Here is a 23526-nt window from a genome sequence, read left to right as displayed (position 1 = left end):
GTGGTATTGCAAAGGCAAAGACAAATGCTTCCAGCCATCCATTGCACTAATGGATTGGTCATCAGCTGGCTGTCTATGTCCCGCATCAATATAGACCAAAGTACAGAGGGTTAGGCTATGCTATTGTGCACCTACCTGATGCATCAGAAGGTGCGAGGCCCTTGCTAAATTCTGTGCACAGACTTTGAGATCTATGCTTTAGACTGTATCTAAACCTGCTCCAACATGGACTGACATTCTGGCCTACTTTCAGCCGATGCGACTTGTCTGTCGCTGAACAGTCGCTTTTTATGTATTCAGCACCTATGTATAATGTTGTAAAAATGCTCTAGAAGCTAAAGTCGCAGAAATGTCACACATATTTGGCCTGCAACTTTCTGTGCGACAAATTCAGACAGGAAAAATCAGTATAAATCCTTAGAAAATTATCCCCCAGTGTCTCCATCTGCTGGCGGTATTGAATAAGCATTGCTGCACTGATGGGGTATGCATTAGACGAAAAAAAAGAAGAAAAAGAAGAATAATACGCCCAGAAAAGAGGCGAAAAGGAGAAAAACGTAAAAAAACGTGAAAAAAAAGTAAGAGGAAGAGAAGGGAAAAAAAGGTGGAAATGGGTTTAAAAGTGATTTCGGCGGAGAAATATATATATATATATATATATATATATATATATATATATATATATATACGCGCACACACACACATAGATATAAACGTATTCTCCGTTGAGATATTGCAGCCGCTGCTGTGTCCAGGCCCAGGAGCCTTAGCACTGTGCTGTGATGTCACTCAATACCACTGACATCACTAGGTGTAAACAACATCTCTCCTTTGCTGTGTATGTGACTATGGAGCTGTTTGGTGATGTCGTCTATTACGGCCTTCATAGAAGCAACAGGAGATTGTTGCATCCATCTAGAACCCTCAGAACTACAGTGCTATGATGTCACTCACTTCCACAGGCCTTGCAGAGTGTAAACAACAACAACCCAGCTTTGTTGTGTATGTAACCATAGGGATTTGTGATGTCACCTAGAACCTTCACAGCAGCGACAGCTTTATGAGGAGCATCAGCACTGCTCTGCCTGAGCAGAACCATCACCGCCATAGGTTGTCAAATAACCCGGATTTAACCCACACAGGTAAGTCCAATGGGGTGCAGGCATGTCCTCTATGCTTACAGCTTCCCGTGGGTGTTGGTTTGATACCGTTTGGGGACAGCCAAGGAGGCATCTGCAGGCAACAAAGGTAGGTGTGTGCTTGTGTGTGTGTTTCCTATGCAGATCCTAAGCCCAGTGTCACATGCAAGTAGGAGGAGTAAGAAGGGTTCCTGGCAAATCCGGGTTATGGATTGCATTTAAAAAGGCCCCGTGGGAGTGCAATGGGCCCCTGTCTTGCTGCTTAGCAATATTGGTATGGGTTTAGGTTCTGCTGTGTGTACTGGTGGTTGACTGCCCCCCAGCCCAGAGTGTGCATGGAAAACTGTCTGGCAGCCTCCCTGACAGCAAGCAGTGATAGTGCCCATGAAGGGGACCTTGTTGGGCCCGCCCCTTTCACGGTTATCGCTTCTCGGCCTTTTGGCTAAGATCAAGTGTAGTATCTGTTCTTATCAGTTTAATATCTGATACGTCCCCTATCTGGGGACCATATATTAAATGGATTTTTGAGAACGGGGGCCGATTTCGAAGCTTGCTTCCGTCGCCCTATGCATTGACCCGATATGGCAGTATCTTCGGGTACAGTGCACCACCCCCTTACAGGGTTAAAAAGAAAGATTCCTACTTTCATTGCTACCTGCTTGCTGGCTAGCCAGCTAGCCAGCCCTGTGGGCCTTGCTGCTGCTGCAGCCAAAAAACAAAAGGTGGTGCTGCTGCTGCTTCTGCTGCTTCTGCTTCTGCTTGTGTCTGGCCCCTGTTGGAGCTTCCAGGCACAGGACTTCTGCTGCTGCTGACTAAATGGCCTCCTTAATTGGATCATTTGAGTAGCCAGCACACCTGTGCAGGTAGGGCATGACATGATAGGCAGCTGCCTTGATAGCGGGTGGGTGCTGAATGTTCCTAATTGACAAAATAAGATTAATGCTTATGAAGAAATATAAAATCTCATCCCTTCCCCAATATCGCGCCACACCCCTACCCCTTAATTCCCTGGTTGAACTTGATGGACATATGTCTTTTTTCGACCGTACTAACTATGTAACTATGTAACATAACATGGGGGGGGGGGGGGGGTCTCCTGGCTGTTCACACAGGTGTGTCATTGCTGTACATTGACCATGCATTGCTTCTGTGGTATTGCAAAGGCAAAGACAAATGCTTCCAGCCATCCATTGCACTAATGGATTGGTCATCAGCTGGCTGTCTATGTCCCGCATCAATATAGACCAAAGTACAGAGGGTTAGGCTATGCTATTGTGCACCTACCTGATGCATCAGAAGGTGCGAGGCCCTTGCTAAATTCTGTGCACAGACTTTGAGATCTATACTTTAGACTGTATCTAAACCTGCTCCAACATGGACTGACATTCTGGCCTACTTTCAGCCGATGCGACTTGTCTGTCGCTGAACAGTCGCTTTTTATGTATTCAGCACCTATGTATAATGTTGTAAAAATGCTCTAGAAGCTAAAGTCGCAGAAATGTCACACATATTTGGCCTGCAACTTTCTGTGCGACAAATTCAGACAGGAAAAATCAGTATAAATCCTTAGAAAATTATCCCCCAGTATCTCCATCTGCTGGCGGTATTGAATAAGCATTGCTGCACTGATGGGGTATGCATTAGACGAAAAAAAAGAAGAAAAAGAAGAATAATACGCCCAGAAAAGAGGCGAAAAGGAGAAAAACGTAAAAAAACGTGAAAAAAAAGTAAGAGGAAGAGAAGGGAAAAAAAGGTGGAAATGGGTTTAAAAGTGATTTCGGCGGAGAAATATATATATATATATATATATATATATATATATATATATATATATATACGCGCACACACACACATAGATATAAACGTATTCTCCGTTGAGATATTGCAGCCGCTGCTGTGTCCAGGCCCAGGAGCCTTAGCACTGTGCTGTGATGTCACTCAATACCACTGACATCACTAGGTGTAAACAACATCTCTCCTTTGCTGTGTATGTGACTATGGAGCTGTTTGGTGATGTCGTCTATTACGGCCTTCATAGAAGCATTAGGAGATTGTTGCATCCATCTAGAACCCTCAGAACTACAGTGCTATGATGTCACTCACTTCCACAGGCCTTGCAGAGTGTAAACAACAACAACCCAGCTTTGTTGTGTATGTAACCATAGGGATTTGTGATGTCACCTAGAACCTTCACAGCAGCGACAGCTTTATGAGGAGCATCAGCACTGCTCTGCCTGAGCAGAACCATCACCGCCATAGGTTGTCAAATAACCCGGATTTAACCCACACAGGTAAGTCCAATGGGGTGCAGGCATGTCCTCTATGCTTACAGCTTCCCGTGGGTGTTGGTTTGATACCGTTTGGGGACAGCCAAGGAGGCATCTGCAGGCAACAAAGGTAGGTGTGTGCTTGTGTGTGTGTTTCCTATGCAGATCCTAAGCCCAGTGTCACATGCAAGTAGGAGGAGTAAGAAGGGTTCCTGGCAAATCCGGGTTATGGATTGCATTTAAAAAGGCCCCGTGGGAGTGCAATGGGCCCCTGTCTTGCTGCTTAGCAATAATGGTATGGGTTTAGGTTCTGCTGTGTGTACTGGTGGTTGACTGCCCCCCAGCCCAGAGTGTGCATGGAAAATTGTCTGGCAGCCTCCCTGACAGCAAGCAGTGATAGTGCCCATGAAGGGGACCTTGTTGGGCCCGCCCCTTTCACGGTTATCGCTTCTCGGCCTTTTGGCTAAGATCAAGTGTAGTATCTGTTCTTATCAGTTTAATATCTGATACGTCCCCTATCTGGGGACCATATATTAAATGGATTTTTGAGAACGGGGGCCGATTTCGAAGCTTGCTTCCGTCGCCCTATGCATTGACCCGATATGGCAGTATCTTCGGGTACAGTGCACCACCCCCTTACAGGGTTAAAAAGAAAGATTCCTACTTTCATTGCTACCTGCTTGCTGGCTAGCCAGCTAGCCAGCCCTGTGGGCCTTGCTGCTGCTGCAGCCAAAAAACAAAAGGTGGTGCTGCTGCTGCTTCTGCTGCTTCTGCTTCTGCTTGTGTCTGGCCCCTGTTGGAGCTTCCAGGCACAGGACTTCTGCTGCTGCTGACTAAATGGCCTCCTTAATTGGATCATTTGAGTAGCCAGCACACCTGTGCAGGTAGGGCATGACATGATAGGCAGCTGCCTTGATAGCGGGTGGGTGCTGAATGTTCCTAATTGACAAAATAAGATTAATGCTTATGAAGAAATATAAAATCTCATCCCTTCCCCAATATCGCGCCACACCCCTACCCCTTAATTCCCTGGTTGAACTTGATGGACATATGTCTTTTTTCGACCGTACTAACTATGTAACTATGTAACATAACATGGGGGGGGGGGGGGGTCTCCTGGCTGTTCACACAGGTGTGTCATTGCTGTACATTGACCATGCATTGCTTCTGTGGTATTGCAAAGGCAAAGACAAATGCTTCCAGCCATCCATTGCACTAATGGATTGGTCATCAGCTGCCTGTCTATGTCCCGCATCAATATAGACCAAAGTACAGAGGGTTAGGCTATGCTATTGTGCACCTACCTGATGCATCAGAAGGTGCGAGGCCCTTGCTAAATTCTGTGCACAGACTTTGAGATCTATACTTTAGACTGTATCTAAACCTGCTCCAACATGGACTGACATTCTGGCCTACTTTCAGCCGATGCGACTTGTCTGTCGCTGAACAGTCGCTTTTTATGTATTCAGCACCTATGTATAATGTTGTAAAAATGCTCTAGAAGCTAAAGTCGCAGAAATGTCACACATATTTGGCCTGCAACTTTCTGTGCGACAAATTCAGACAGGAAAAATCAGTATAAATCCTTAGAAAATTATCCCCCAGTGTCTCCATCTGCTGGCGGTATTGAATAAGCATTGCTGCACTGATGGGGTATGCATTAGACGAAAAAAAAGAAGAAAAAGAAGAATAATACGCCCAGAAAAGAGGCGAAAAGGAGAAAAACGTAAAAAAACGTGAAAAAAAAGTAAGAGGAAGAGAAGGGAAAAAAAGGTGGAAATGGGTTTAAAAGTGATTTCGGCGGAGAAATATACATATATATATATATATATATATATACGCGCACACACACACATAGATATAAACGTATTCTCCGTTGAGATATTGCAGCCGCTGCTGTGTCCAGGCCCAGGAGCCTTAGCACTGTGCTGTGATGTCACTCAATACCACTGACATCACTAGGTGTAAACAACATCTCTCCTTTGCTGTGTATGTGACTATGGAGCTGTTTGGTGATGTCGTCTATTACGGCCTTCATAGAAGCAACAGGAGATTGTTGCATCCATCTAGAACCCTCAGAACTACAGTGCTATGATGTCACTCACTTCCACAGGCCTTGCAGAGTGTAAACAACAACAACCCAGCTTTGTTGTGTATGTAACCATAGGGATTTGTGATGTCACCTAGAACCTTCACAGCAGCGACAGCTTTATGAGGAGCATCAGCACTGCTCTGCCTGAGCAGAACCATCACCGCCATAGGTTGTCAAATAACCCGGATTTAACCCACACAGGTAAGTCCAATGGGGTGCAGGCATGTCCTCTATGCTTACAGCTTCCCGTGGGTGTTGGTTTGATACCGTTTGGGGACAGCCAAGGAGGCATCTGCAGGCAACAAAGGTAGGTGTGTGCTTGTGTGTGTGTTTCCTATGCAGATCCTAAGCCCAGTGTCACATGCAAGTAGGAGGAGTAAGAAGGGTTCCTGGCAAATCCGGGTTATGGATTGCATTTAAAAAGGCCCCGTGGGAGTGCAATGGGCCCCTGTCTTGCTGCTTAGCAATAATGGTATGGGTTTAGGTTCTGCTGTGTGTACTGGTGGTTGACTGCCCCCCAGCCCAGAGTGTGCATGGAAAATTGTCTGGCAGCCTCCCTGACAGCAAGCAGTGATAGTGCCCATGAAGGGGACCTTGTTGGGCCCGCCCCTTTCACGGTTATCGCTTCTCGGCCTTTTGGCTAAGATCAAGTGTAGTATCTGTTCTTATCAGTTTAATATCTGATACGTCCCCTATCTGGGGACCATATATTAAATGGATTTTTGAGAACGGGGGCCGATTTCGAAGCTTGCTTCCGTCGCCCTATGCATTGACCCGATATGGCAGTATCTTCGGGTACAGTGCACCACCCCCTTACAGGGTTAAAAAGAAAGATTCCTACTTTCATTGCTACCTGCTTGCTGGCTAGCCAGCTAGCCAGCCCTGTGGGCCTTGCTGCTGCTGCAGCCAAAAAACAAAAGGTGGTGCTGCTGCTGCTTCTGCTGCTTCTGCTTCTGCTTGTGTCTGGCCCCTGTTGGAGCTTCCAGGCACAGGACTTCTGCTGCTGCTGACTAAATGGCCTCCTTAATTGGATCATTTGAGTAGCCAGCACACCTGTGCAGGTAGGGCATGACATGATAGGCAGCTGCCTTGATAGCGGGTGGGTGCTGAATGTTCCTAATTGACAAAATAAGATTAATGCTTATGAAGAAATATAAAATCTCATCCCTTCCCCAATATCGCGCCACACCCCTACCCCTTAATTCCCTGGTTGAACTTGATGGACATATGTCTTTTTTCGACCGTACTAACTATGTAACTATGTAACATAACATGGGGGGGGGGGGGGGTCTCCTGGCTGTTCACACAGGTGTGTCATTGCTGTACATTGACCATGCATTGCTTCTGTGGTATTGCAAAGGCAAAGACAAATGCTTCCAGCCATCCATTGCACTAATGGATTGGTCATCAGCTGCCTGTCTATGTCCCGCATCAATATAGACCAAAGTACAGAGGGTTAGGCTATGCTATTGTGCACCTACCTGATGCATCAGAAGGTGCGAGGCCCTTGCTAAATTCTGTGCACAGACTTTGAGATCTATACTTTAGACTGTATCTAAACCTGCTCCAACATGGACTGACATTCTGGCCTACTTTCAGCCGATGCGACTTGTCTGTCGCTGAACAGTCGCTTTTTATGTATTCAGCACCTATGTATAATGTTGTAAAAATGCTCTAGAAGCTAAAGTCGCAGAAATGTCACACATATTTGGCCTGCAACTTTCTGTGCGACAAATTCAGACAGGAAAAATCAGTATAAATCCTTAGAAAATTATCCCCCAGTGTCTCCATCTGCTGGCGGTATTGAATAAGCATTGCTGCACTGATGGGGTATGCATTAGACGAAAAAAAAGAAGAAAAAGAAGAATAATACGCCCAGAAAAGAGGCGAAAAGGAGAAAAACGTAAAAAAACGTGAAAAAAAAGTAAGAGGAAGAGAAGGGAAAAAAAGGTGGAAATGGGTTTAAAAGTGATTTCGGCGGAGAAATATACATATATATATATATATATATATATACGCGCACACACACACATAGATATAAACGTATTCTCCGTTGAGATATTGCAGCCGCTGCTGTGTCCAGGCCCAGGAGCCTTAGCACTGTGCTGTGATGTCACTCAATACCACTGACATCACTAGGTGTAAACAACATCTCTCCTTTGCTGTGTATGTGACTATGGAGCTGTTTGGTGATGTCGTCTATTACGGCCTTCATAGAAGCAACAGGAGATTGTTGCATCCATCTAGAACCCTCAGAACTACAGTGCTATGATGTCACTCACTTCCACAGGCCTTGCAGAGTGTAAACAACAACAACCCAGCTTTGTTGTGTATGTAACCATAGGGATTTGTGATGTCACCTAGAACCTTCACAGCAGCGACAGCTTTATGAGGAGCATCAGCACTGCTCTGCCTGAGCAGAACCATCACCGCCATAGGTTGTCAAATAACCCGGATTTAACCCACACAGGTAAGTCCAATGGGGTGCAGGCATGTCCTCTATGCTTACAGCTTCCCGTGGGTGTTGGTTTGATACCGTTTGGGGACAGCCAAGGAGGCATCTGCAGGCAACAAAGGTAGGTGTGTGCTTGTGTGTGTGTTTCCTATGCAGATCCTAAGCCCAGTGTCACATGCAAGTAGGAGGAGTAAGAAGGGTTCCTGGCAAATCCGGGTTATGGATTGCATTTAAAAAGGCCCCGTGGGAGTGCAATGGGCCCCTGTCTTGCTGCTTAGCAATAATGGTATGGGTTTAGGTTCTGCTGTGTGTACTGGTGGTTGACTGCCCCCCAGCCCAGAGTGTGCATGGAAAATTGTCTGGCAGCCTCCCTGACAGCAAGCAGTGATAGTGCCCATGAAGGGGACCTTGTTGGGCCCGCCCCTTTCACGGTTATCGCTTCTCGGCCTTTTGGCTAAGATCAAGTGTAGTATCTGTTCTTATCAGTTTAATATCTGATACGTCCCCTATCTGGGGACCATATATTAAATGGATTTTTGAGAACGGGGGCCGATTTCGAAGCTTGCTTCCGTCGCCCTATGCATTGACCCGATATGGCAGTATCTTCGGGTACAGTGCACCACCCCCTTACAGGGTTAAAAAGAAAGATTCCTACTTTCATTGCTACCTGCTTGCTGGCTAGCCAGCTAGCCAGCCCTGTGGGCCTTGCTGCTGCTGCAGCCAAAAAACAAAAGGTGGTGCTGCTGCTGCTTCTGCTGCTTCTGCTTGTGTCTGGCCCCTGTTGGAGCGTCCAGACACAGGACTTCTGCTGCTGCTGACTAAATGGCCTCCTTAATTGGATCATTTGAGTAGCCAGCACACCTGTGCAGGTAGGGCATGACATGATAGGCAGCTGCCTTGATAGCGGGTGGGTGCTGAATGTTCCTAATTGACAAAATAAGATTAATGCTTATGAAGAAATATAAAATCTCATCCCTTCCCCAATATCGCGCCACACCCCTACCCCTTAATTCCCTGGTTGAACTTGATGGACATATGTCTTTTTTCGACCGTACTAACTATGTAACTATGTAACATAACATGGGGGGGGGGGGGGGGTCTCCTGGCTGTTCACACAGGTGTGTCATTGCTGTACATTGACCATGCATTGCTTCTGTGGTATTGCAAAGGCAAAGACAAATGCTTCCAGCCATCCATTGCACTAATGGATTGGTCATCAGCTGGCTGTCTATGTCCCGCATCAATATAGACCAAAGTACAGAGGGTTAGGCTATGCTATTGTGCACCTACCTGATGCATCAGAAGGTGCGAGGCCCTTGCTAAATTCTGTGCACAGACTTTGAGATCTATGCTTTAGACTGTATCTCAACCTGCTCCAACATGGACTGACATTCTGGCCTACTTTCAGCCGATGCGACTTGTCTGTCGCTGAACAGTCGCTTTTTATGTATTCAGCACCTATGTATAATGTTGTAAAAATGCTCTAGAAGCTAAAGTCGCAGAAATGTCACACATATTTGGCCTGCAACTTTCTGTGCGACAAATTCAGACAGGAAAAATCAGTATAAATCCTTAGAAAATTATCCCCCAGTGTCTCCATCTGCTGGCGGTATTGAATAAGCATTGCTGCACTGATGGGGTATGCATTAGACGAAAAAAAAGAAGAAAAAGAAGAATAATACGCCCAGAAAAGAGGCGAAAAGGAGAAAAACGTAAAAAAACGTGAAAAAAAAGTAAGAGGAAGAGAAGGGAAAAAAAGGTGGAAATGGGTTTAAAAGTGATTTCGGCGGAGAAATATATATATATATATATATATATATATATATATATATATATATACGCGCACACACACACATATATATAAACGTATTCTCCGTTGAGATATTGCAGCCGCTGCTGTGTCCAGGCCCAGGAGCCTTAGCACTGTGCTGTGATGTCACTCAATACCACTGACATCACTAGGTGTAAACAACATCTCTCCTTTGCTGTGTATGTAACTATGGAGCTGTTTGGTGATGTCGTCTATTATGGCCTTCATAGAAGCAACAGGAGATTGTTGCATCCATCTAGAACCCTCAGAACTACAGTGCTATGATGTCACTGACTTCCACAGGCCTTGCAGAGTGTAAACAACAACAACCCAGCTTTGTTGTGTATGTAACCATAGGGATTTGTGATGTCACCTAGAACCTTCACAGCAGCGACAGCTTTATGAGGAGCATCAGCACTGCTCTGCCTGAGCAGAACCATCACCGCCATAGGTTGTCAAATAACCCGGATTTAACCCACACAGGTAAGTCCAATGGGGTGCAGGCATGTCCTCTATGCTTACAGCTTCCCGTGGGTGTTGGTTTGATACCGTTTGGGGACAGCCAAGGAGGCATCTGCAGGCAACAAAGGTAGGTGTGTGCTTGTGTGTGTGTTTCCTATGCAGATCCTAAGCCCAGTGTCACATGCAAGTAGGAGGAGTAAGAAGGGTTCCTGGCAAATCCGGGTTATGGATTGCATTTAAAAAGGCCCCGTGGGAGTGCAATGGGCCCCTGTCTTGCTGCTTAGCAATAATGGTATGGGTTTAGGTTCTGCTGTGTGTACTGGTGGTTGACTGCCCCCCAGCCCAGAGTGTGCATGGAAAATTGTCTGGCAGCCTCCCTGACAGCAAGCAGTGATAGTGCCCATGAAGGGGACCTTGTTGGGCCCGCCCCTTTCACGGTTATCGCTTCTCGGCCTTTTGGCTAAGATCAAGTGTAGTATCTGTTCTTATCAGTTTAATATCTGATACGTCCCCTATCTGGGGACCATATATTAAATGGATTTTTGAGAACGGGGGCCGATTTCGAAGCTTGCTTCCGTCGCCCTATGCATTGACCCGATATGGCAGTATCTTCGGGTACAGTGCACCACCCCCTTACAGGGTTAAAAAGAAAGATTCCTACTTTCATTGCTACCTGCTTGCTGGCTAGCCAGCTAGCCAGCCCTGTGGGCCTTGCTGCTGCTGCAGCCAAAAAACAAAAGGTGGTGCTGCTGCTGCTTCTGCTGCTTCTGCTTCTGCTTGTGTCTGGCCCCTGTTGGAGCTTCCAGGCACAGGACTTCTGCTGCTGCTGACTAAATGGCCTCCTTAATTGGATCATTTGAGTAGCCAGCACACCTGTGCAGGTAGGGCATGACATGATAGGCAGCTGCCTTGATAGCGGGTGGGTGCTGAATGTTCCTAATTGACAAAATAAGATTAATGCTTATGAAGAAATATAAAATCTCATCCCTTCCCCAATATCGCGCCACACCCCTACCCCTTAATTCCCTGGTTGAACTTGATGGACATATGTCTTTTTTCGACCGTACTAACTATGTAACTATGTAACATAACATGGGGGGGGGGGGGGGTCTCCTGGCTGTTCACACAGGTGTGTCATTGCTGTACATTGACCATGCATTGCTTCTGTGGTATTGCAAAGGCAAAGACAAATGCTTCCAGCCATCCATTGCACTAATGGATTGGTCATCAGCTGGCTGTCTATGTCCCGCATCAATATAGACCAAAGTACAGAGGGTTAGGCTATGCTATTGTGCACCTACCTGATGCATCAGAAGGTGCGAGGCCCTTGCTAAATTCTGTGCACAGACTTTGAGATCTATACTTTAGACTGTATCTAAACCTGCTCCAACATGGACTGACATTCTGGCCTACTTTCAGCCGATGCGACTTGTCTGTCGCTGAACAGTCGCTTTTTATGTATTCAGCACCTATGTATAATGTTGTAAAAATGCTCTAGAAGCTAAAGTCGCAGAAATGTCACACATATTTGGCCTGCAACTTTCTGTGCGACAAATTCAGACAGGAAAAATCAGTATAAATCCTTAGAAAATTATCCCCCAGTGTCTCCATCTGCTGGCGGTATTGAATAAGCATTGCTGCACTGATGGGGTATGCATTAGACGAAAAAAAAGAAGAAAAAGAAGAATAATACGCCCAGAAAAGAGGCGAAAAGGAGAAAAACGTAAAAAAACGTGAAAAAAAAGTAAGAGGAAGAGAAGGGAAAAAAAGGTGGAAATGGGTTTAAAAGTGATTTCGGCGGAGAAATATATATATATATATATATATATATATATATATATATATATATACGCGCACACACACACATAGATATAAACGTATTCTCCGTTGAGATATTGCAGCCGCTGCTGTGTCCAGGCCCAGGAGCCTTAGCACTGTGCTGTGATGTCACTCAATACCACTGACATCACTAGGTGTAAACAACATCTCTCCTTTGCTGTGTATGTGACTATGGAGCTGTTTGGTGATGTCGTCTATTACGGCCTTCATAGAAGCAACAGGAGATTGTTGCATCCATCTAGAACCCTCAGAACTACAGTGCTATGATGTCACTCACTTCCACAGGCCTTGCAGAGTGTAAACAACAACAACCCAGCTTTGTTGTGTATGTAACCATAGGGATTTGTGATGTCACCTAGAACCTTCACAGCAGCGACAGCTTTATGAGGAGCATCAGCACTGCTCTGCCTGAGCAGAACCATCACCGCCATAGGTTGTCAAATAACCCGGATTTAACCCACACAGGTAAGTCCAATGGGGTGCAGGCATGTCCTCTATGCTTACAGCTTCCCGTGGGTGTTGGTTTGATACCGTTTGGGGACAGCCAAGGAGGCATCTGCAGGCAACAAAGGTAGGTGTGTGCTTGTGTGTGTGTTTCCTATGCAGATCCTAAGCCCAGTGTCACATGCAAGTAGGAGGAGTAAGAAGGGTTCCTGGCAAATCCGGGTTATGGATTGCATTTAAAAAGGCCCCGTGGGAGTGCAATGGGCCCCTGTCTTGCTGCTTAGCAATAATGGTATGGGTTTAGGTTCTGCTGTGTGTACTGGTGGTTGACTGCCCCCCAGCCCAGAGTGTGCATGGAAAATTGTCTGGCAGCCTCCCTGACAGCAAGCAGTGATAGTGCCCATGAAGGGGACCTTGTTGGGCCCGCCCCTTTCACGGTTATCGCTTCTCGGCCTTTTGGCTAAGATCAAGTGTAGTATCTGTTCTTATCAGTTTAATATCTGATACGTCCCCTATCTGGGGACCATATATTAAATGGATTTTTGAGAACGGGGGCCGATTTCGAAGCTTGCTTCCGTCGCCCTATGCATTGACCCGATATGGCAGTATCTTCGGGTACAGTGCACCACCCCCTTACAGGGTTAAAAAGAAAGATTCCTACTTTCATTGCTACCTGCTTGCTGGCTAGCCAGCTAGCCAGCCCTGTGGGCCTTGCTGCTGCTGCAGCCAAAAAACAAAAGGTGGTGCTGCTGCTGCTTCTGCTGCTTCTGCTTCTGCTTGTGTCTGGCCCCTGTTGGAGCGTCCAGGCACAGGACTTCTGCTGCTGCTGACTAAATGGCCTCCTTAATTGGATCATTTGAGTAGCCAGCACACCTGTGCAGGTAGGGCATGACATGATAGGCAGCTGCCTTGATAGCGGGTGGGTGCTGAATGTTCCTAATTGACAAAATAAGATTAATGCTTTTGAAGAAATATAAAATCTCATCCCTTCCCCAATATCGCGCCACACCCCTACCCCTTAATTCCCTGGTTGAACTTGATGGACATATGTCTTTTTTCGACCGTACTAACTATGTAACTATGTAACATAACATGGGGGGGGGGGGTCTCCTGGCTGTTCACACAGGTGTGTCATTGCTGTACATTGACCATGCATTGCTTCTGTGGTATTGCAAAGGCAAAGACAAATGCTTCCAGCCATCCATTGCACTAATGGATTGGTCATCAGCTGGCTGTCTATGTCCCGCATCAATATAGACCAAAGTACAGAGGGTTAGGCTATGCTATTGTGCACCTACCTGATGCATCAGAAGGTGCGAGGCCCTTGCTAAATTCTGTGCACAGACTTTGAGATCTATGCTTTAGACTGTATCTAAACCTGCTCCAACATGGACTGACATTCTGGCCTACTTTCAGCCGATGCGACTTGTCTGTCGCTGAACAGTCGCTTTTTATGTATTCAGCACCTATGTATAATGTTGTAAAAATGCTCTAGAAGCTAAAGTCGCAGAAATGTCACACATATTTGGCCTGCAACTTTCTGTGCGACAAATTCAGACAGGAAAAATCAGTATAAATCCTTAGAAAATTATCCCCCAGTGTCTCCATCTGCTGGCGGTATTGAATAAGCATTGCTGCACTGATGGGGTATGCATTAGACGAAAAAAAAGAAGAAAAAGAAGAATAATACGCCCAGAAAAGAGGCGAAAAGGAGAAAAACGTAAAAAAACGTGAAAAAAAAGTAAGAGGAAGAGAAGGGAAAAAAAGGTGGAAATGGGTTTAAAAGTGATTTCGGCGGAGAAATATATATATATATATATATATATATATATATATATATACGCGCACACACACACATAGATATAAACGTATTCTCCGTTGAGATATTGCAGCCGCTGCTGTGTCCAGGCCCAGGAGCCTTAGCACTCTGCTGTGATGTCACTCAATACCACTGACATCACTAGGTGTAAACAACATCTCTCCTTTGCTGTGTATGTGACTATGGAGCTGTTTGGTGATGTCGTCTATTACGGCCTTCATAGAAGCAACAGGAGATTGTTGCATCCATCTAGAACCCTCAGAACTACAGTGCTATGATGTCACTCACTTCCACAGGCCTTGCAGAGTGTAAACAACAACAACCCAGCTTTGTTGTGTATGTAACCATAGGGATTTGTGATGTCACCTAGAACCTTCACAGCAGCGACAGCTTTATGAGGAGCATCAGCACTGCTCTGCCTGAGCAGAACCATCACCGCCATAGGTTGTCAAATAACCCGGATGTAACCCACACAGGTAAGTCCAATGGGGTGCAGGCATGTCCTCTATGCTTACAGCTTCCCGTGGGTGTTGGTTTGATACCGTTTGGGGACAGCCAAGGAGGCATCTGCAGGCAACAAAGGTAGGTGTGTGCTTGTGTGTGTGTTTCCTATGCAGATCCTAAGCCCAGTGTCACATGCAAGTAGGAGGAGTAAGAAGGGTTCCTGGCAAATCCGGGTTATGGATTGCATTTAAAAAGGCCCCGTGGGAGTGCAATGGGCCCCTGTCTTGCTGCTTAGCAGTAATGGTATGGGTTTAGGTTCTGCTGTGTGTACTGGTGGTTGACTGCCCCCCAGCCCAGAGTGTGCATGGAAAATTGTCTGGCAGCCTCCCTGACAGCAAGCAGTGATAGTGCCCATGAAGGGGACCTTGTTGGGCCCGCCCCTTTCACGGTTATCGCTTCTCGGCCTTTTGGCTAAGATCAAGTGTAGTATCTGTTCTTATCAGTTTAATATCTGATACGTCCCCTATCTGGGGACCATATATTAAATGGATTTTTGAGAACGGGGGCCGATTTCGAAGCTTGCTTCCGTCGCCCTATGCATTGACCCGATATGGCAGTATCTTCGGGTACAGTGCACCACCCCCTTACAGGGTTAAAAAGAAAGATTCCTACTTTCATTGCTACCTGCTTGCTGGCTAGCCAGCTAGCCAGCCCTGTGGGCCTTGCTGCTGCTGCAGCCAAAAAACAAAAGGTGGTGCTGCTGCTGCTTCTGCTGCTTCTGCTTCTGCTTGTGTCTGGCCCCTGTTGGAGCGTCCAGGCACAGGACTTCTGCTGCTGCTGACTAAATGGCCTCCTTAATTGGATCATTTGAGTAGCCAGCACACCTGTGCAGGTAGGGCATGACATGATAGGCAGCTGCCTTGATAGCGGGTGGGTGCTGAATGTTCCTAATTGACAAAATAAGATTAATGCTTATGAAGAAATATAAAATCTCATCCCTTCCCCAATATCGCGCCACACCCCTACCCCTTAATTCCCTGGTTGAACTTGATGGACATATGTCTTTTTTCGACCGTACTAACTATGTAACTATGTAACATAACATGGGGGGGGGGGGGTCTCCTGGCTGTTCACACAGGTGTGTCATTGCTGTACATTGACCATGCATTGCTTCTGTGGTATTGCAAAGGCAAAGACAAATGCTTCCAGCCATCCATTGCACTAATGGATTGGTCATCAGCTGGCTGTCTATGTCCCGCATCAATATAGACCAAAGTACAGAGGGTTAGGCTATGCTATTGTGCACCTACCTGATGCATCAGAAGGTGCGAGGCCCTTGCTAAATTCTGTGCACAGACTTTGAGATCTATGCTTTAGACTGTATCTAAACCTGCTCCAACATGGACTGACAATCTGGCCTACTTTCAGCCGATGCGACTTGTCTGTCGCTGAACAGTCGCTTTTTATGTATTCAGCACCTATGTATAATGTTGTAAAAATGCTCTAGAAGCTAAAGTCGCAGAAATGTCACACATATTTGGCCTGCAACTTTCTGTGCGACAAATTCAGACAGGAAAAATCAGTATAAATCCTTAGAAAATTATCCCCCAGTGTCTCCATCTGCTGGCGGTATTGAATAAGCATTGCTGCACTGATGGGGTATGCATTAGACGAAAAAAAAGAAGAAAAAGAAGAATAATACGCCCAGAAAAGAGGCGAAAAGGAGAAAAACGTAAAAAAACGTGAAATAAAAGTAAGAGGAAGAGAAGGGAAAAAAAGGTGGAAATGGGTTTAAAAGTGATTTCGGAGGAGAAATATATATATATATATATATATATATATATATATATACGCGCACACACACACATAGATATAAACGTATTCTCCGTTGAGATATTGCAGCCGCTGCTGTGTCCAGGCCCAGGAGCCTTAGCACTGTGCTGTGATGTCACTCAATACCACTGACATCACTAGGTGTAAACAACATCTCTCCTTTGCTGTGTATGTGACTATGGAGCTGTTTGGTGATGTCGTCTATTACGGCCTTCATAGAAGCAACAGGAGATTGTTGCATCCATCTAGAACCCTCAGAACTACAGTGCTATGATGTCACTCACTTCCACAGGCCTTGCAGAGTGTAAACAACAACAACCCAGCTTTGTTGTGTATGTAACCATAGGGATTTGTGATGTCACCTAGAACCTTCACAGCAGCGACAGCTTTATGAGGAGCATCAGCACTGCTCTGCCTGAGCAGAACCATCACCGCCATAGGTTGTCAAATAACCCGGATTTAACCCACACAGGTAAGTCCAATGGGGTGCAGGCATGTCCTCTATGCTTACAGCTTCCCGTGGGTGTTGGTTTGATACCGTTTGGGGACAGCCAAGGAGGCATCTGCAGGCAACAAAGGTAGGTGTGTGCTTGTGTGTGTGTTTCCTATGCAGATCCTAAGCCCAGTGTCACATGCAAGTAGGAGGAGTAAGAAGGGTTCCTGGCAAATCCGGGTTATGGATTGCATTTAAAAAGGCCCCGTGGGAGTGCAATGGGCCCCTGTCTTGCTGCTTAGCAATAATGGTATGGGTTTAGGTTCTGCTGTGTGTACTGGTGGTTGACTGCCCCCCAGCCCAGAGTGTGCATGGAAAATTGTCTGGCAGCCTCCCTGACAGCAAGCAGTGATAGTGCCCATGAAGGGGACCTTGTTGGGCCCGCCCCTTTCACGGTTATCGCTTCTCGGCCTTTTGGCTAAGATCAAGTGTAGTATCTGCTCACTTGGTCTGGTCAGAGGGTGTCTGGGGTACCCGGCTCCTTGGCCTGGGGGGATCGTCCTTCTTAACGGAGGGACTTCACCCCCCTGCTGCTATTAGGGAGCCGGCTTAGTCCCCAGACAACGGGAGGCGATCACCCTTCACTGCCCACTCTTTGGTGGGGGAGTGTTTTTCTGTCCCTGCCTGGACACGCCTATTGAAGATGGAAGAGATCATGGACACCTCTCAATCTGTTGGAGAGGAGGTTCCTTTTTTTGGGAAGATCAAGAATGGGGTCCGGATCCTGCTGAAAGACCTTGAGAAGAAAAGAAGAGGACTTTCCTTTGTAATGGAGGAAATTCTTTTTGGAGTTTTGGAAATTGCAAAGACACAAATCCTTTCCATGTTGGAATTTCCAAAGAAAGGGTGCTTTGATGTTATTTTGGTTTCCGAAGAGGATTATGATTTATTTTGGAAGAAATTTGAGACAATCAAGTCTGATCCAGTGTGGGAGGGCGTGGAAGTCATTCCCCACTTTCCCAGGAGAGAAAGAATTTTAACGGTGAGGATGTATAGTCCTTACGTCCCTGAGGAGGATATTATAATTCTTTTGACCCAATTTTGTGAGGAAATTGCGCCACTTGGGAAAATTTATAATCAGTATGGAGTCTGGACAACAAAGTGGAGATTTAAAGTAAAGTTCAAGGAAGACGCAGATGGAAGAGTTCTTTATCCCCCTGCCCGTTTTAAAATAGGGGTTATCAATGGAGATATGTTTTTTGCAGGTATGCAGAATTTCTGTAGAAAATGCAAGAAATATGGCCATTTAAAGGAAGAGTGCACCTCAATGTGGTGCCAAAAATGCCAAAAAGAAGGTCATGAAATCGAATCCTGTAGCCAAAAAAGTAAATGTAATTTATGTAACAAAATTGGTCACATGTATGTGAACTGTCCAAAGAGGAAGAAGAAAAGAGAAGAAGAAGTTTCTGAACAAGAGCCAGAAATTAAAAGATCTGTGGTAACCCAAGAGCCAAAAATTGTTGGAAAAGAGATGATAGTAGAAGAAAAGAACATTGGAGAGCATAAGAGTAAAAAGAAAAATGAAGAGCCGGTGAGAGATTTAAGAGGATATTCAGGGTCTTTCCAAACTATTTTGGAGAGAGCTCCAGATGAGGAAAGAGAATTGTTCTTACAGGACCTGGATAATCTATTATCCACCTTTAAAGCCAAGTTGCCTGCAGTAAGAAACAAAGTTTATGATTCTTTTCGCCCTGACGTGGATCGATTTATGGTAACTTATAAAATACCGGCCTGGTTGGCCATCCCAGTAAAAAGGGAAATGGAAAAAGGAAGCTTAACCTATGGTTTAATTGATTACTTGGCAGTTTACGCCCGGAGAAAGGGAATGAATTTGTTATAATTTTGGAATGTTTATTATTTTTATTGTTGTTATAATATTTTATTTCAATTTGTCTTTTTTTAGGAATAAATAAAAGTGTTACCTGATGATGAACAAAACAATCGAGTCCATATAAGATCTTGGAGCTCTGATTGAGTTCTGAGGGCTAACTTAAAAAAAAAAATCTGTTCTTATCAGTTTAATATCTGATACGTCCCCTATCTGGGGACCATATATTAAATGGATTTTTGAGAACGGGGGCCGATTTCGAAGCTTGCTTCCGTCGCCCTATGCATTGACCCGATATGGCAGTATCTTCGGGTACAGTGCACCACCCCCTTACAGGGTTAAAAAGAAAGATTCCTACTTTCATTGCTACCTGCTTGCTGGCTAGCCAGCTAGCCAGCCCTGTGGGCCTTGCTGCTGCTGCAGCCAAAAAACAAAAGGTGGTGCTGCTGCTGCTTCTGCTGCTTCTGCTTCTGCTTGTGTCTGGCCCCTGTTGGAGCGTCCAGGCACAGGACTTCTGCTGCTGCTGACTAAATGGCCTCCTTAATTGGATCATTTGAGTAGCCAGCACACCTGTGCAGGTAGGGCATGACATGATAGGCAGCTGCCTTGATAGCGGGTGGGTGCTGAATGTTCCTAATTGACAAAATAAGATTAATGCTTATGAAGAAATATAAAATCTCATCCCTTCCCCAATATCGCGCCACACCCCTACCCCTTAATTCCCTGGTTGAACTTGATGGACATATGTCTTTTTTCGACCGTACTAACTATGTAACTATGTAACATAACATGGGGGGGGGGGGGGGGGTCTCCTGGCTGTTCACACAGGTGTGTCATTGCTGTACATTGACCATGCATTGCTTCTGTGGTATTGCAAAGGCAAAGACAAATGCTTCCAGCCATCCATTGCACTAATGGATTGGTCATCAGCTGGCTGTCTATGTCCCGCATCAATATAGACCAAAGTACAGAGGGTTAGGCTATGCTATTGTGCACCTACCTGATGCATCAGAAGGTGCGAGGCCCTTGCTAAATTCTGTGCACAGACTTTGAGATCTATGCTTTAGACTGTATCTAAACCTGCTCCAACATGGACTGACATTCTGGCCTACTTTCAGCCGATGCGACTTGTCTGTCGCTGAACAGTCGCTTTTTATGTATTCAGCACCTATGTATAATGTTGTAAAAATGCTCTAGAAGCTAAAGTCGCAGAAATGTCACACATATTTGGCCTGCAACTTTCTGTGCGACAAATTCAGACAGGAAAAATCAGTATAAATCCTTAGAAAATTATCCCCCAGTGTCTCCATCTGCTGGCGGTATTGAATAAGCATTGCTGCACTGATGGGGTATGCATTAGACGAAAAAAAAGAAGAAAAAGAAGAATAATACGCCCAGAAAAGAGGCGAAAAGGAGAAAAACGTAAAAAAACGTGAAAAAAAAGTAAGAGGAAGAGAAGGGAAAAAAAGGTGGAAATGGGTTTAAAAGTGATTTCGGCGGAGAAATATATATATATATATATATATATATATATATATATATATATATATATACGCGCACACACACACATAGATATAAACGTATTCTCCGTTGAGATATTGCAGCCGCTGCTGTGTCCAGGCCCAGGAGCCTTAGCACTGTGCTGTGATGTCACTCAATACCACTGACATCACTAGGTGTAAACAACATCTCTCCTTTGCTGTGTATGTGACTATGGAGCTGTTTGGTGATGTCGTCTATTACGGCCTTCATAGAAGCAACAGGAGATTGTTGCATCCATCTAGAACCCTCAGAACTACAGTGCTATGATGTCACTCACTTCCACAGGCCTTGCAGAGTGTAAACAACAACAACCCAGCTTTGTTGTGTATGTAACCATAGGGATTTGTGATGTCACCTAGAACCTTCACAGCAGCGACAGCTTTATGAGGAGCATCAGCACTGCTCTGCCTGAGCAGAACCATCACCGCCATAGGTTGTCAAATAACCCGGATTTAACCCACACAGGTAAGTCCAATGGGGTGCAGGCATGTCCTCTATGCTTACAGCTTCCCGTGGGTGTTGGTTTGATACCGTTTGGGGACAGCCAAGGAGGCATCTGCAGGCAACAAAGGTAGGTGTGTGCTTGTGTGTGTGTTTCCTATGCAGATCCTAAGCCCAGTGTCACATGCAAGTAGGAGGAGTAAGAAGGGTTCCTGGCAAATCCGGGTTATGGATTGCATTTAAAAAGGCCCCGTGGGAGTGCAATGGGCCCCTGTCTTGCTGCTTAGCAATAATGGTATGGGTTTAGGTTCTGCTGTGTGTACTGGTGGTTGACTGCCCCCCAGCCCAGAGTGTGCATGGAAAATTGTCTGGCAGCCTCCCTGACAGCAAGCAGTGATAGTGCCCATGAAGGGGACCTTGTTGGGCCCGCCCCTTTCACGGTTATCGCTTCTCGGCCTTTTGGCTAAGATCAAGTGTAGTATCTGTTCTTATCAGTTTAATATCTGATACGTCCCCTATCTGGGGACCATATATTAAATGGATTTTTGAGAACGGGGGCCGATTTCGAAGCTTGCTTCCGTCGCCCTATGCATTGACCCGATATGGCAGTATCTTCGGGTACAGTGCACCACCCCCTTACAGGGTTAAAAAGAAAGATTCCTACTTTCATTGCTACCTGCTTGCTGGCTAGCCAGCTAGCCAGCCCTGTGGGCCTTGCTGCTGCTGCAGCCAAAAAACAAAAGGTGGTGCTGCTGCTGCTTCTGCTGCTTCTGCTTCTGCTTGTGTCTGGCCCCTGTTGGAGCGTCCAGGCACAGGACTTCTGCTGCTGCTGACTAAATGGCCTCCTTAATTGGATCATTTGAGTAGCCAGCACACCTGTGCAGGTAGGGCATGACATGATAGGCAGCTGCCTTGATAGCGGGTGGGTGCTGAATGTTCCTAATTGACAAAATAAGATTAATGCTTATGAAGAAATATAAAATCTCATCCCTTCCCCAATATCGCGCCACACCCCTACCCCTTAATTCCCTGGTTGAACTTGATGGACATATGTCTTTTTTCGACCGTACTAACTATGTAACTATGTAACATAACATGGGGGGGGGGGGTCTCCTGGCTGTTCACACAGGTGTGTCATTGCTGTACATTGACCATGCATTGCTTCTGTGGTATTGCAAAGGCAAAGACAAATGCTTCCAGCCATCCATTGCACTAATGGATTGGTCATCAGCTGGCTGTCTATGTCCCGCATCAATATAGACCAAAGTACAGAGGGTTAGGCTATGCTATTGTGCACCTACCTGATGCATCAGAAGGTGCGAGGCCCTTGCTAAATTCTGTGCACAGACTTTGAGATCTATGCTTTAGACTGTATCTAAACCTGCTCCAACATGGACTGACATTCTGGCCTACTTTCAGCCGATGCGACTTGTCTGTCGCTGAACAGTCGCTTTTTATGTATTCAGCACCTATGTATAATGTTGTAAAAATGCTCTAGAAGCTAAAGTCGCAGAAATGTCACACATATTTGGCCTGCAACTTTCTGTGCGACAAATTCAGACAGGAAAAATCAGTATAAATCCTTAGAAAATTATCCCCCAGTGTCTCCATCTGCTGGCGGTATTGAATAAGCATTGCTGCACTGATGGGGTATGCATTAGACGAAAAAAAAGAAGAAAAAGAAGAATAATACGCCCAGAAAAGAGGCGAAAAGGAGAAAAACGTAAAAAAACGTGAAAAAAAAGTAAGAGGAAGAGAAGGGAAAAAAAGGTGGAAATGGGTTTAAAAGTGATTTCGTCGGAGAAATATATATATATATATATATATATATATATATATATATACGCGCACACACACACATAGATATAAACGTATTCTCCGTTGAGATATTGCAGCCGCTGCTGTGTCCAGGCCCAGGAGCCTTAGCACTGTGCTGTGATGTCACTCAATACCACTGACATCACTAGGTGTAAACAACATCTCTCCTTTGCTGTGTATGTGACTATGGAGCTGTTTGGTGATGTCGTCTATTACGGCCATCATAGAAGCAACAGGAGATTGTTGCATCCATCTAGAACCCTCAGAACTACAGTGCTATGATGTCACTCACTTCCACAGGCCTTGCAGAGTGTAAACAACAACAACCCAGCTTTGTTGTGTATGTAACCATAGGGATTTGTGATGTCACCTAGAACCTTCACAGCAGCGACAGCTTTATGAGGAGCATCAGCACTGCTCTGCCTGAGCAGAACCATCACCGCCATAGGTTGTCAAATAACCCGGATTTAACCCACACAGGTAAGTCCAATGGGGTGCAGGCATGTCCTCTATGCTTACAGCTTCCCGTGGGTGTTGGTTTTTGATACCGTTTGGGGACAGCCAAGGAGGCATCTGCAGGCAACAAAGGTAGGTGTGTGCTTGTGTGTGTGTTTCCTATGCAGATCCTAAGCCCAGTGTCACATGCAAGTAGGAGGAGTAAGAAGGGTTCCTGGCAAATCCGGGTTATGGATTGCATTTAAAAAGGCCCCGTGGGAGTGCAATGGGCCCCTGTCTTGCTGCTTAGCAATAATGGTATGGGTTTAGGTTCTGCTGTGTGTACTGGTGGTTGACTGCCCCCC

The 23526-nt window shown here is 45.7% G+C and overlaps 8 non-coding genes and 2 pseudogenes across 8 annotated transcripts; all 10 read left to right on the top strand.

Annotated features, from left to right (window-relative positions):
- The first annotated feature begins 1561 nt into the window (after positions 1–1561).
- LOC130299790 (U2 spliceosomal RNA) lies at positions 1562–1752 on the top strand. The gene has a single exon (XR_008850845.1). It is a non-coding gene; the product is annotated as a U2 spliceosomal RNA (small nuclear RNA).
- Positions 1753–3849: 2097 nt separating this feature from the next.
- Positions 3850–4040, top strand: LOC130299789 (U2 spliceosomal RNA). The gene has a single exon (XR_008850844.1). It is a non-coding gene; the product is annotated as a U2 spliceosomal RNA (small nuclear RNA).
- A 2078-nt stretch (positions 4041–6118) lies between these two features.
- LOC130299788 (U2 spliceosomal RNA) lies at positions 6119–6309 on the top strand. The gene has a single exon (XR_008850843.1). It is a non-coding gene; the product is annotated as a U2 spliceosomal RNA (small nuclear RNA).
- Positions 6310–8387: 2078 nt separating this feature from the next.
- On the top strand, positions 8388–8578 carry LOC130299787 (U2 spliceosomal RNA). The gene has a single exon (XR_008850842.1). It is a non-coding gene; the product is annotated as a U2 spliceosomal RNA (small nuclear RNA).
- Positions 8579–10665: 2087 nt separating this feature from the next.
- Positions 10666–10856, top strand: LOC130299786 (U2 spliceosomal RNA). The gene has a single exon (XR_008850841.1). It is a non-coding gene; the product is annotated as a U2 spliceosomal RNA (small nuclear RNA).
- A 2092-nt stretch (positions 10857–12948) lies between these two features.
- On the top strand, positions 12949–13139 carry LOC130299785 (U2 spliceosomal RNA). Its single transcript, XR_008850840.1, has one exon. It is a non-coding gene; the product is annotated as a U2 spliceosomal RNA (small nuclear RNA).
- Positions 13140–15222: 2083 nt separating this feature from the next.
- On the top strand, positions 15223–15413 carry LOC130299784 (U2 spliceosomal RNA). Its single transcript, XR_008850839.1, has one exon. It is a non-coding gene; the product is annotated as a U2 spliceosomal RNA (small nuclear RNA).
- A 2082-nt stretch (positions 15414–17495) lies between these two features.
- LOC130299820 (U2 spliceosomal RNA) lies at positions 17496–17632 on the top strand (annotated as a pseudogene).
- A 1450-nt stretch (positions 17633–19082) lies between these two features.
- On the top strand, positions 19083–19253 carry LOC130299813 (U2 spliceosomal RNA; annotated as a pseudogene).
- Positions 19254–21351: 2098 nt separating this feature from the next.
- Positions 21352–21542, top strand: LOC130299783 (U2 spliceosomal RNA). Its single transcript, XR_008850838.1, has one exon. It is a non-coding gene; the product is annotated as a U2 spliceosomal RNA (small nuclear RNA).
- The last annotated feature ends 1984 nt before the right edge of the window (positions 21543–23526 follow it).

This window comes from Hyla sarda, unplaced genomic scaffold (genome assembly GCF_029499605.1).
Source record: "Hyla sarda isolate aHylSar1 unplaced genomic scaffold, aHylSar1.hap1 scaffold_1063, whole genome shotgun sequence".
Taxonomy (NCBI): domain Eukaryota; kingdom Metazoa; phylum Chordata; class Amphibia; order Anura; family Hylidae; genus Hyla; species Hyla sarda.
This window is presented reverse-complemented; position numbering and strand designations above follow the sequence as displayed.